We start from the raw sequence: 14,400 nt of genomic DNA on the forward strand, positions 1-14,400 counted from the left end.
TAGTGATTTTCGAAAATAGTTTTTGAAAAAGGTTAGTAATTTTCGAGAATTAAAATAAAAAATTAAAATAATTAGTTAATTAAAAAGAAATTTTGAAAAAGAGGGAAGATATTTTCGAAAATTAGAGAGAGAGGGAGTTAGTTAGGTAGTTTTGAAAAAGATAAGAAACAAACAAAAAGTTAGTTAGTTAGTTGAAACAAATTTGAAAATCAATTTTGAAAAGATAAGAAGATAAGAAGTTAGAAAAGATATTTTAAAATCAAATTTTGAAAAAGATAAGATAAAGAGATATTTTTGAAAAGATATGATTGAAATTAGTTTTGAAAAAGATTTGATTTTTAAAATCACAATTAATGACTTGATTCACAAGAAATCACAAGATATGATTCTAGAACTCAAAGTTTGAATCTTTCTTAACAAGCAAGTAACAAACTTGAAATTTTTGAAAAAGATTTTGAAAAAGATAAGATTTTTAAATTGAAAATTTGATTTGACTCATAAAAACAACTAGATTTTAAAAAGTTTTGAAAAAGTCAACTCAAATTTTCGAAATTTATGAGTGAAAAAGAAAAAGATATATTTTTTTTTGAATTTTTAATGATGAGAGGAAAAACATGAAAAAGACTCAATGCATGAAAATTTTGGATCAAAACAATGAATGCATGCAAGAATGCTATGAATGTCAAGATGAACACCAAGAATACTTTGAATGTCAAGATGAACATCAAGAACTTATTTTTGAAAAATTTTTAATGCAAAGAAAACATGCAAGACACCAAACTTAAAAATTTTTCATGTATAGACACTATGAATGCAAGAATGCATATGAAAAACAAGAAAAGACACAAAACATGAAAACATCAAGATCAAACAAGAAGACTTACCAAGAACAACTTGAAGATCATGAAGAACACTATGAATGCATGAATTTTTTGAAAAATGCAAGATGAATATGCAATTGACACCAAACTTTCAACTTGACTCAAGACTCAAACAAGAAACATGAAATATTTTTTATTTTTATGATTTTTTTTGGATTTTTGTATATTTTTTCGAAAAAACATATAGGAAAAAGAAAATAAGGATTTCAAAATTTTTTAATATGAATTCCAGGAATCTTGTATTCTTAGTCTAAAGCTCCACTCTGAGGGTTAGGCATGACTTAATAGCCAGCCAAGCTTTAGTATGTAACTCAGACATGCCACGGTTGACATTCCAATTAACTTGCCTCTATGTTGATGGTTGGAAGCCCCTATCCAAAAGAATTAGACATGGCTTTACAGCCAGCCAGGCTTCAACATGCTTCATGAAACTCTAGAATTCATTCTTAAAAATTCTGAAGAAAATATATTTTTGAAAAGATTTATTATTTTTTTTTCGAAAACAGATGAGAAATTTTTTGAAAGATTATTTTTTGAAAATTTTTTTTGAAAATAAAATAAGAAGAAAATTACCTAATCTGAGCAACACGATGAACCGTCAGTTGTTCAAACTTGAACAATCCCCGGCAACGGCGCCAAAAACTTGGTGCACGAAATTGAGATCTCAGGCAACGACGCCAAAAACTATGTACGCACGTCATGATAAATCGTTTTTCATTCACAACTTCGATACAACTAACCAGCAAGTGCACTGGGTCATCCAAGTAATAAACCTTACGTGAGTAAGGGTCGATCCCACGGAGATTGTCAGCTTGAAGCAAGCTATGGTCACCTTGTAAATCTCAGTCAGGCGGATATCAAATAGTTATGGAGTTTTTGAATATTAATAATAAATAGAAAATAAGGATAGAAATACTTATGTAATTCATTGGTTAGAATTTCAGATATGCGTATAGAGATGCATTCGTTCTTCTGAACCTCTGCTTTCCTGCTGTCTTCATCCAATCAATCTTACTCCTTTCCATGGCTGGCTTTATGTAAGGACATCACCATTGTCAATAGCTACTTTTAATCCTCTCTGGAAAATGGTCCGATGCGCTGTCACTGCATGGCTAATCGTCTGGAGGCATCACCCTTGTCAATGGCTGCATCCTATCCTCTTGTGAAAATGGTCCAAATGCTCTGTCACAGCACGGCTAATCATCTGAGGTTCTCGATCATACTGGAGTAGGATTCACCCTCCTTTTGCGTCTGTCACTACGCCCAGTACTCGCGAGTTTGAAGTTCGTCACAGTCATTCAATCCCAGAGTCCTACTCGGAATACCACAGACAAGGTTTAGACTTTTCGAACTCTCATGAATGCCGCCATCAATCTAGCTTATACCACGAAGATTCTGATTAAAAGATCCAAGAGATACTCATTCAATCTAAGGTAGAACGAAAGTGGTTGTCAGGTACGCGTTCATAGGGAATGATGATGATTGTCACGTTCATCACATTCAGGTTGAAGTGCGAATGAATATCTTAGAAGCGGAATAAGTTGAATTGAATAGAAAAACAGTAGTACTTTGCATTAATCTTTGAGGAACAGCAGAGCTCCACACCTTAATCTATGGAGTGCAGAAACTCTACCGTATGAAAATACATAAGTGATAATGGTTCAGGCATGGCCGAATGGCCAGCCCCCATGAAAGTCTAAGATAGCATAAAACTGATCAAAGATTTCTAATACAATAGTAAAAAGTCCTATTTATACTAAACTAGTTACTAGGGTTTACAGAAGTAAGTAATTGATGCATAAATCCACTTCCGGGGCCCACTTGGTGTGTGCTTGGGCTGAGCTTAAATGTTACACGTGTAGAGGTCAATCTTGGAGTTGAACGCCAGTTTGTAACGTATTTCTGGCGTTCAACTCTGGCTTGTGACGTGTTTCTGGCGTTTAACTCCAGACAGCAGCATAGAACTGGCGTTCAACGCCCTTTTACGTCGTCTAAACTCGGCCAAAGTATGGATTATTATATATTGCTGGAAAGCCCTGGATGTCTAATTTCCAACGCAATTGGAAGCGCGCCACTTTAAGTTCTGTAGCTCCAGAAAATCCACTTTGAGTGCAGGGAGGTCAGAATCCAACAGCATCAGCAGTCCTTCTTCAACCTCTGAATCTGATTTTTGCTCAAGTCCCTCAATTTCAGCCAGAAAATACCTAAAATCATAGAAAAACACACAAACTCCTAGTAAAGTCCAGAAATGTGAATTTAACATAAAAACTAATGAAGACATCCCTAAAAGTAACTAGATTCTATTAAAAACATACTAAAAATAATGCCAAAAAGCGTATAAATTATCCGCTCATCAGCGAGTTAGTAAATATAATAGCTTCCCAATATCTGAGCACTCAAAGAACTCCCATGGCTACATGTGGAGAATCGAAGGAAGAGCAAAGCATGAAGGAGACACTAGAAACTTCGGTGGACAATGAGGAACATGGCTTTGTATTGGAACAAGTGGAGAAAGCCAAAATAGTTGCAGAGGAAGAAGTGGTTGAAGACTTAGGAGATGCTGAACCTCCATGGGAAAGTCAAGACATGGAACCTCCTTCTAAGACGGTTGCTTTTGATGTTGAGGAGGGTGTACAACCTCCAAGGCATATCACAGTTGAAGACTTGGAAGAGGTTGATCAAGAGATGGAAATTCAAGAAGAAGAAGCACAACCTCCCATGCCCTTGGAAAGCAATGAAGAGGAGATTGAATTGGAAGAAAGCTACCAAGAGGAAGAGGTTGAAATTGAAGAAGCTTGCAAGGAGGTGGTAATTATCAGAGAAGAGCACAAGGGAGTGGAGCTTGCAATTTCATTAAAAACACCTCCCTCTAAGTTGCCATCATCCTTCACAACATTCAAGTGGGTAAAATTCATATCCCTTAGCTTTCTAATTCCACTTGAATATGGGCTACTGGAGACGGATGGTCAACTTAGAGCTCTTTGTAACATTAAGAGTAAGAGGAAGATGGCCAGTGGTAAGAATTGTCCTGCAAGGTTCATCATGGTTGGAAGCCTTAAGTTTAAACGCAAAGGTTGGTATAAAGCTCAATTGAATAGGTCTAGGAAGCTGTTTGGTAGCTGCAGTGAGAATTCAAATTACTTATCACCCAGTTGGAAAAATACAGATCCCGACAAGGATGGGTGTAAAAGCAAGATTTGGGACCCCGGAATTCATTCTGGCAATCAACACTCTTGGGGCCTTGTAACTTGCTTTAACTTACTTGAAGGCTTTCTGTGCCTAGTTTGGGACCCCGAAAGTTACTGGAATCACAAACATTGGTGGAGATTCCTGGATGAGTTCAAGCACAAGCCACCATAACAGGGAGCTCACGAAATGTCCAACTTAAGGACTTTAACTAAAAGTGCTAGGTGGGAGACAACCCACCATGGTATGATCGTTTCTTTTTCAATTTTATTTCATGTTGTTTGTTTTTGTTTTATTTTAATTTTCATTGAACCTGGAAGTTTTCATAGCATTCACATTAAGCATTGCATTCTGCATATTGCATTAAAAAAAAAAGAAGCACGCACACGACGCGGCAGCGTCGCTGATGCGTCCGCGTCACCAGTGCAATGGGAAGAAAAGAAAACGAACAGAAAGTCATGCGAGAGTGTGGCTGGAGGCGTGCCAATGGCACAAATCGTCCCACGCGACCGTATTGCTGATGCGACCGCGTCATATGGGAATAATGGCCTCCCACGCGACCGCGTGCCCCACGCGGCCGCGTGACCAAGATTTCGACGTCAAAGTGGTGCACACCCGAAAGTTGTGCGAGAGTGGTGCTGGATTGGTGCTGAACGCATAATCCTTCCCACGCGGCCGCGTGACCCACGCGACCACGTCATATTCCTTTAAAGCCCACTCACGCGATCGCATGCCCCATGCGATCGCGTCACTTAAAATTTGGCACTAATATGATTTTGAACAGAGAGTTGTGCGAGCGCGAGGCTGCCCTCGCGCTAGTAGCATAAACTGTGTCACGCGACCGTGTGACCGACGCGACCGTGTCAATCCTTATAAGTGCAAGTCACGCGACCGCGTGCCCCATGCGTCCGCGTCGATTGTGCCGCATAGCTTATCCTAATTTGCCAATTATCTTATTTTTCTTTTCTAATCCTAATTTCTTCTATCTTTTCTTCTTTCTTTCTTACTTTATTTCTTTCCCTTCTCATTCTTCTTATCTTTTATTTTATTTTACTTAATTTATTTGAATATTTCATTCATTGTATTTTAATTTAGTGCATATTTTTATTTTCCTTTCTAAATTTATTATTTTTCTTTGGTGTTGAATTTTCTTATTTCACTGTTGCATCTTCTCTTGAATTATTTTGGGTGCTTAGTGACTTGTTTTTATTCTGGTTAGGTAATATTATTTATATCAATGCCAATCTTTTATACCTGTATTACTTTTACATTGACATGAATTTTTATTATCTCTCCTTACCCACACTCTCTTCCCTATTTTTGCAAATTTTTGCAATTCTGATTTACCATGTACTTCTACTGTTTTCTCATTTGCATATTGTAGCTACCATGTAATTGAGACCCTTATTATCTGGCATTAACACCCATATTTTATTTATTTTCTATCTTTATTTTTGGGTTACTTTTTCTTTTCCCTCTTCTTTCAGGATGGCCACCACGAAGGGAGCAGAAAAACTTCTTAAGGGAAGACAGGCAAGTCAATCTGCACAATCTATAGAGAAAGACATCAGTTGGAGCAACCTGTCCACCTGCACATCTCAGCATGCACCGAGGACGGTGCAATCTTTAAGTGTGGGGAGGTCGATACCGATCTCCATGGGTTAGTATTTTCTTCTCAAACACCAATATTTTATTTTCCTTGTTAGTTGTTGCATTTGCATGTTTGATTGCATGATTATTTGATTTTGTGCATATTTTACCACTTGGTTGAAGTAATATTTTATTTTTCAAGAAACCTTTTAAGAGCATTTCACTAATTTGAAAAAAAAAATTTAATGTTACACTTGTTTGAAGAGATATTATACTGGAATATGGTTTAGAGCTTGAATACACAAAACCTGTGAGATTTTGAGCCTATTTGAATTGGTTGCATTTTCCAACCAATATTTTATTTTTGGTGTGTGTTTTTCTCTCTAAAATTGTGATCTTTGTCTTGCTTAATTCTATATTTCCATGGTTTGATGTATACATGCACTTATATGATTGAGGCCTTTGTTTCACTGAGCTTACATATCCATATGGCCTTACCTTTCATTATCCTTTGCAAACCAATTTGAGCCTATTTTACCCCTTTTATTCTTTATTTTAGCTTATCACTAACTCTAAGCGGAAAACAATAATATCCTTAATTTGAATCCTTGGTTAGCTTAGACTAGTGAGGGTGCTTATGATTTAAGTGTGGGAAAAGTGGATTTGGAAACAATTGGTTTAAGAATTGGGTATTATATATTTTTATGAAAATGTAAAAGAAATGTTTAGAACATGATTCATGCATTCAATATCTTAATCATATGCATTGAGAAAAAAAAATATATATATATATATATAAAGAAGAGCAATTAAGCAAAAAGGGGACAAAATGCCCCAAAGTAAATGGTGAAAGCAATGCATATGTGCTGTACTTGAAATTAGAATGCATGAATATGTGGAAAACATGGCTAATGGATAGTTAGATGTTGTATTATGATTACATGGATTGTCTAAAGTTAGGTGGAAAGTTTAAGTTAATTAAGGATTCAAATTTTAGTCCACTTGGCCAAATACAATCCCACCTTGACCCTAACCCCATTACAACCCTTAAAAGACCTCTTGATATGTGTATCTATGAATTAAATTTATGTTGATTATTAGATGAAGAGCAAGCCTTAGAGAGCAAGGTTAGTAGAGGATTAAGAGAATCGAACCTTAAACACATGAGTGATTAGAGTGTATACACTACCAGTGAGGGTTCGATGCTCGATTCTTTGTTCCCTGCTTTCATGAGCTATTTTCTTCTTGCAAGTCTATTTGTACTTCATTTTCATGATTTGAGTTAGTGAAATCCAGTTCATATTTATTCTTGGAGAATTTATTTACTTTTAAACCAAGTAGGTAGAAACATTCTGCATATAGTTGCATTCATATAAGATAGGTTGCATTTCATACATTCTACCATTCCTCTTCATCTTTATAGCTTCTCTTGAGCTTAGCATGAGGACATGATATTGTTTAAGTGTGGGGAGGTTGATAAACCACTATTTTATGGTTTATCTTATGCTCAATTGAGTGGTTTTTATCAACTCTTTACCCACTTATTCATACTATTTGCATGGTTTTACATTTGCCTTCCTAATTATGTGCTTTGATTGAAAACATGCTTCTTTGGCCTTTATATTGCTAATATTAATCCTCTCTTATCACCATTAGATGCCTTGATATGTGTGTTAAGTGATTTCAGAGATTACAGGGCAAGAATGGCTCAAAGGATAGAAAGGAAACATGCAAAAATGGAAGGAATACAAGAAGCTGTAGAAACTGCTAAGCTGTCCAACCTGACCTCTTCGCACTCAAACGGCTATAACTTTAGCTACAGAGGTCCAAACGATGCGGTTCCAGTTGCGTTGGAAAGCTAACATCCGGAGCTTCAATTTAATATATAATATGCCATAGTTACTCTGACGCTAGGCGACGCGACCGCGTGCTCTATGCGGCCGCATCGCAGTGACAAAAAATCAGCATGGCAGATTTCGCAACCAGCGATTTCTGGGCTGTTTTTGACCCAGTTTTCGGCCCAAAAAGCATAGATTGGAGGCTATAAAGTGGAGAAATGCATCCATTCATAAAAAAGCTTTCATATTCACAATTTTAGGAGTAGATGTAGTTTTTAGAGAGAGAGGTTCTCTCATCTCTCTTAGGATTAGGATTTAGGATTTCTCTTAGTTTTAGGAGTGGCTCTCAATCCCAGGTTCTTTATTTTTATTTTCCCAATTCAATTTATGAACATCTATGCCAGATTTAATTTCTTTTGTTAATGCAATTTGAGGTATTTTCAGATTTAATTTTGCTTTGCTTTATTTATATTGATGCTTTTTAATTTAGATATTTTCTTCCTTTTGGCTTTGGTTAAGTAATTGGTAACGCTTGAGCTGTCAATAAAGCAGTGATTGAAATTGGGAGTTGCTCCAATATCTCTAGTCTTTCCACAGGAATTGACTAGGACCTGAGGATTAAGCTAATCAATCCACTTGATCTACCTTCATAGTTAGAGATTAACAAAGTGAGATTAAAATCCAAATTTCATCACAATTGATAAGAATAGGACCTCCAGTTCTAATACCTTGCCAAGAGTTTATTTTATTATTATTATTTTATTTTTCTTATCATTCAACATACTGCTTCCCTACTTTCTAAAACCCCTACCTTACAAGACTCATAACCAATAATAAGAACATACCTCCCTGCAATTTCTTGAGAAGATGACCCGAGGTTTAAATACTCGGTTATCAATTTTAAAAAGGGGTTTGTTACTTGTGACAACCAAAACGTTTGCACGAAAGGAATTTTTGTTGGTTTAGAAACTATATCTACAACGCGACTGTTTTTATGATATTCTTTACTGGCAAAAATCCTTAACGTCAACTACCAAAGGAAATTGTCTACACTGAAACCTGAAAGGTAGAGTTTCATTATTCAGAGCCATATTCATGCGTGGAATGAGAACTACTTCACCACACTTGTCTCCTGTCAAGATGTTGCATTCAATTACATGATTTCCAAGTCTACGAACCTGTAATCGAGTACCATTGCAAAGTCTATTACTTTGGTCTATATTCCTTAGAAGCATCACAGATACACCAATTTTGAGTCTCAACTGATGGTTGGGCAAGCCTGAGCAATTTATCGAATTTAGAACATCAGTTGTAATAGCATCCAACTCGTATTTCATGTTTCCCTCTTCAGCACATAATGAGTCTAAACTAAGATAAACTTTTTCATCACTATTAATATATTCCATAATTGTGTTATTGACCTCATGGACAACTTCGAGAATGGGCGCCAGAATTGTGCGCTCTTTGAAATAATTAATGTTATCCAAGTTCATCAATAATCCTGTGTAGAAAAATGTGACCAAATTTTGAAACCCATCATCAGTATCATCAATAAGTATGTCTTTAGGGATGGCTACTTCCGACTCACCATCTGTTGAATCACCTACCAATCCATTCCCAATTTGAATTAACCAATCTGCAAAAGCTTTGATATCATCATCAACTTCAACTATACCACCAGCAGTCAGCCTCATATTCTTTGAAAGCTTTAAGACTGTGCAAAAATCCCATAGATAAGATGAACTAATGCATGCTTGCACAATATCTTGCCGTGAACCCATAGGTATTACTGGAAGAATTTGCCTGAAGTCTCTGCCAAGTACAACAAATTTGCCACCAAATGGAAGGTTTGGATTAAATGATGGCTGAAAGCGAAGAATGTCTTTTAGAGACTTGTCAAGAGCTTCGTAACAATACTTGCTTAACATTGGAGTCTCATCCCATATAATAAGCTTTGCTTTACAAATAAGTTTACAAAGAGGTGTTCTCGGTTTTATGTTGCATATAGAGTCTTCATTGATGCTTAACGGTATTTTGAATCTTGAGTGAACAATACGACCATTAGGAAGTAGTAAAGAAGTGATGCCACTTGAAGCAACATTAAGAACAATGTTCCCACCACATCTGAGATAAGCAGAAAGAGTATTCCAGATAAACGTCTTGCATGTTCCACCATAACCATATAGAAAGAAAAATCCGCCACGATCATTGTTTACGGAATCAACAATGATGTCAAATGCATATCGTTGTTCATCTGTCATGGTCTTTAGAGATTGCATATACTGCTGCTTAAGTAAAGAACGATCAAAATTAACCTTGTCCAACAATAAGCGATCTTCTAAACCATGAAAAAGATCTAATGATGGGTAGGGCATCGCTGGAAACTCTTTAAGAGACCTTCCATTAGCTTGCATCTTGTCTTCAATTTTTGCAAAGGTCAAGTTCATGATATGCTCGTCAGACAAATGAAGATCTATACAAAAATATAATTTTTATATTAATACATGTATCAACTTCATGTTAATAACATATCAATAAATAAATTAAAACCATAAATTGTACAATTTTTAACTAAATACCTTGAACATGATGAATTCTTCTTTGCTCAAATAAAATATCCTCAGATAATTCTTTATAGCATCTTTCCAAAACAAAATGAGGACATGCTATGTTATTTGAGATCAGAAGCATGACAAAAAGGTCACGAACATAGTTGGCTGAAACCCAAGTACTTGCTTCAAGAATGGCATCAATAAATTCTTTGTCGTCTTGCAAGAGACCTAGTGCATAGCATGCTTCTTTGAAAGTGTTGTGTGTAACACCATCAACAGTGTGTATTTCTTCAAAACTGGTGCAACCTTTCTGAATGTTGAGAAGAAGTATAAGATAATAATCCTCGCCATTACCTCTAGGGACATGTGTCAACCTACCAATAGAATAACCTTATTTCCTTGGAATCCACATTGAAATATCATCCTTCCATTCAAATTTTCGTGGAAACTCAGAATAGGTCAATGACCTAGCCAATAGAAAATATTTATTCACAACAAACCATGCTTGTAATTTAGTGAACTTCGTATCAACACGACTAAGGACATCCTGAATACTCTTGTATTCCTTGAAAATAATAGGATTCTCATCTGGTAGGTGAAATAGAAGTCTGATAACAGCAAGCTCCTTAACTTGAATATCATAACCATATAATCTCCAAGCAGCTTCATATGCAGAAATGTATTTACAATCATAATAGTTGTTAATCTCATCCACAATAGGAGAAGCATTACCATTAACTGATGTCTGGTAGAATGAAGCAATAACACGATCATTTCCTTTGTGAACATACTTGAATCAATATTTGATGGTAGAAGTTTGGCAAGTATGCTCAACATTAATGTGACAACCATACCTTAATAACAAAGTTGGGTTGTATGGAACAATAAAAGATTTATCAAGAGTTGTACCCTTTTTTATTATGGTGCGACCATTTTTTGGCCTACAATACTTTGGGAAGCCAGCTTCATCAACAACAGTACGTTGTCTAAATTGTTTGGGAAAATATTTGGAGCACAAACCATTTACCATGCAAGGACTATTTTTGTTATACTTGCCATATGGACCATAAACCATGAATTTTTCAACAGCAGCATATAACTTAGGCCTTTGATGTTTATCGGGTATTTGTGCTGATATTAACTTATCTATATGATCAGGAGACCTAGGTTTTGAAAGAGGATGCATGAACAACAAAATATGAGCATGAGGAAGACCCCTCTTCTGAAATTCAATAGTGCATACATCTGAAAATAAAACCAAAACAGCTAAAGTTATTATAATGAAATGTAAATTAAAAAATTTGCAATGAAACTTTGTATTTAAAAAAAAAAAAAAGAAGACTTACATCCAGAAATCTTTCCAAAAATATCACCATACTTAAAATCTTTGATTAAGTTGTTTAGCTTAATCTTAAAGACTCTTGATGTAATATCAGGACGATCTTCTGCTTTAAGGATAGTACCAATTAATAAGCGCTTTATCTCATCCCATTCAGGATTGCATGTGATGGTGACAAAAAAACTTGGATAACCAAAATGTTTGCAAAAAGGAAATGCATCCTTGCAGTTATTAAACATGTATCTAGGTCCACCCGTAAAAGTGCTTGGGAGAATTATCCTTTGACCACTTGAAATAGCATCTGCGTCACCTCTAACTAAAGACTCATGCAATAACTTGTACTTTTCAACCCTCAACTTTGGTTGGTTGAAACAAAGAAAACTAGGACGCTTAGACTTTACCATAGTATATGCATCAACCAAGAACTGTTGGAACAACCTACGGGAGTTAAGCAGAATTGGTGACTCAGATGACCTCATTTGGAGTCGAAATGCAAAGAATTCCTTCATGCTTATTGTATTCCTCTTCTTCGAACCATCAACATTGTATCGAGAAGCTGCTAAGATGTCTGTTCTATATCCATCCTCACCATATGAAAAAATAAGAGGATACTGCAAAGCCAGATACAATGGATGGATAACATCAATCCTCTTTAGTTGTTTTGATTTGGTTTCCAATATTATATCTCTGTCCAATAAAGAATCATCAATGTCACCAACTACCAATGCTGCAACTTCTGATGCAGTAGGCAAGTTGTATCGCCGACCATCTTTTTTCCTATGCCTAATCAGTTTTAACTTCATATCAAGAGAATGTGATTTGATGAATCTATCCCGAGCATAACGGAACAAATGTGCCAAAGGATTATGCTCATCTAGCATATTCTTCAGCATACAAACTATATCAGCTTCAAGATTACCCACCGAACTTACTGGGCTAAAAAAAGATAAAAGAAAATATGACAAATACAACATATTGATGGACCTTTAATGAGTAAGTGAATAAAGTTGATACTTGATAAGTCCATATTTGATGATAATTTTTTGCTTGAATTGGATGGATTTCATCACATAAACTCACACTTAACCACCAAAATAGCATACTTTTGTGTTATCTCCCCAATTTGGACCTAAATGTGAAAACATGCATTTTTGTGCTTAAATTGAGCAATTTAATTCTACTTTTATGCCATTCGATGCCGTGATATATTCTGTGAGTGATTTCAGGTCAATTAGGCAAGAATGGGTTGGTAGAAAGTGGAAGGAAGCATGCAAAATGGGAGAAAATGTGAAGAAAATAAAGGAGAAGAGCATTTCAGAATGTGCCTACGCACACTTTCTGTGCCTACGCACAAGGGTCAAAATCAGCACCTGTGCCCACGCACAAGTACAGAAATCAGCAAGTGTGTCCACGTACAACCATGTGCGTGACTTCATTAAAAAGTCACGTGGTTTGCAATTTTTTGGGGCTTTTCTGGCCCAATTTTGGAAGGCTAAAGGCTGAATTAAAGTGCTATATCAATGGAGCTTCAACACATATCAAGGCATGAGGTTTTATTAGGTTTAGTTTGAGTTTTCATTAGGATTAGGAAGCTTCCATAGGAGTAGGAGTAGGAGTAGTATAGAATTTCTCTCTTAGAGTTTTATTTCCATCTCCATTGTAGCATTTTATAGCAAGCTTTGATTTTGGATTTTGCTCATCTTTTGTAAGTACTCTTTAATTTCCTCTTTAATTCCACTACTTTTGCTTTTATTTGCTTATGGTTCAAGATACTTTGTTTATATATGCAATTTTGGTTTCTTGGAATTTTGATAGATGAATTTAATGTCTTATGCTTTATATATGCTTGTTTTGATTGTCTATTGTTGATATTGTGAATATTTTAGTTATAGCTTTTATTTTCCTTTGTAATTTCTCATGTTTTGCTTTTATGCCCACCAAGTGTTTGTGAAAATGCCACTTGGTAATTTTGAGTAGATTTTCACACCTTGGCTTGGGATTTGAGCTCCTAGGATACTAGAGTCATGATGTTCGACATTTGGTAATAATTCTTGGGTAGTTAGTTGACTCTTGTTTCCATTGACGCTAGCTTTTTACCAATTAATTTGGTAAGTTAGCTAGGACTTATGGATTAAGGTCAATTATGCTTGCTTGACCTACTCCTTGATGTTAGGGGTTGACTAGGCAAGATTGACTCATCATAATTACCATAGTTGTGGTTATGACGATGATAGGATTCCTTGGATCCACATTCCCAAGTCAAGGCTCTTTATGCATTTTAGCATTTTCACTAAGTTTTGATCTCATTTTTCCTTTTAATTACATTAATTCTCAATTTTGATAATCTCTTAGTTCTTTTATTTCTTAGTTCTTTTAATCTTTCATTTCTTGATTTCAAAAACCCCTTTTTGCCTCCACAACCGGAAGCGTGACACTTCGATTGCATTCCTAGGGAGAACGACCCGAGGTTTCATTACTCTCGATTAATTGTTTTTAATTGGAAAATATCAAACTTTGAGTGTGGGGATTGCTTGTCGGTTTAGGCTATGCTTGCAACGAAGAGATTCTTATTTTGATTAATTCTAGATCGATAATAGTTCTCTCTTCAATACTATAAAGAGTATGCTTTGCGTATACAAAAAAACTTACAGAACAGCACTAACTCTGTTATGAATCTCGTTGTCCGTATCATAAATGTAGAGCTGTGCAAATCTTGGTTTTTCATTTGCTTATGGAATAAGACTTCCGATTGAGTGATAGTTCTAGCCACTCAAAATAAATGACGGCGGAGCGGAACCATTGTTAATTTTATGGTTAATCTTGCCAGCCATTGATGTGAATGAAAACATTGCATTAAATGCCCATATGTTTTTTCGAAAGTATCGGCCCATTTCATCGTCCAAGAAATACAACGCCTTTAGATTATCTGGGGCCTGTTTCATTTGGGGCAACTCAACTTTGCCGTCCACACAACACAAACCAAAATGAGGAGTGATACTATTGATACTCTTTGA

Source organism: Arachis ipaensis, chromosome B7 (genome assembly GCF_059453495.1).
Source record: "Arachis ipaensis isolate K30076 ecotype BB chromosome B7, ASM5945349v1, whole genome shotgun sequence".
In the NCBI taxonomy this organism is placed as follows: Eukaryota; Viridiplantae; Streptophyta; class Magnoliopsida; order Fabales; family Fabaceae; genus Arachis; species Arachis ipaensis.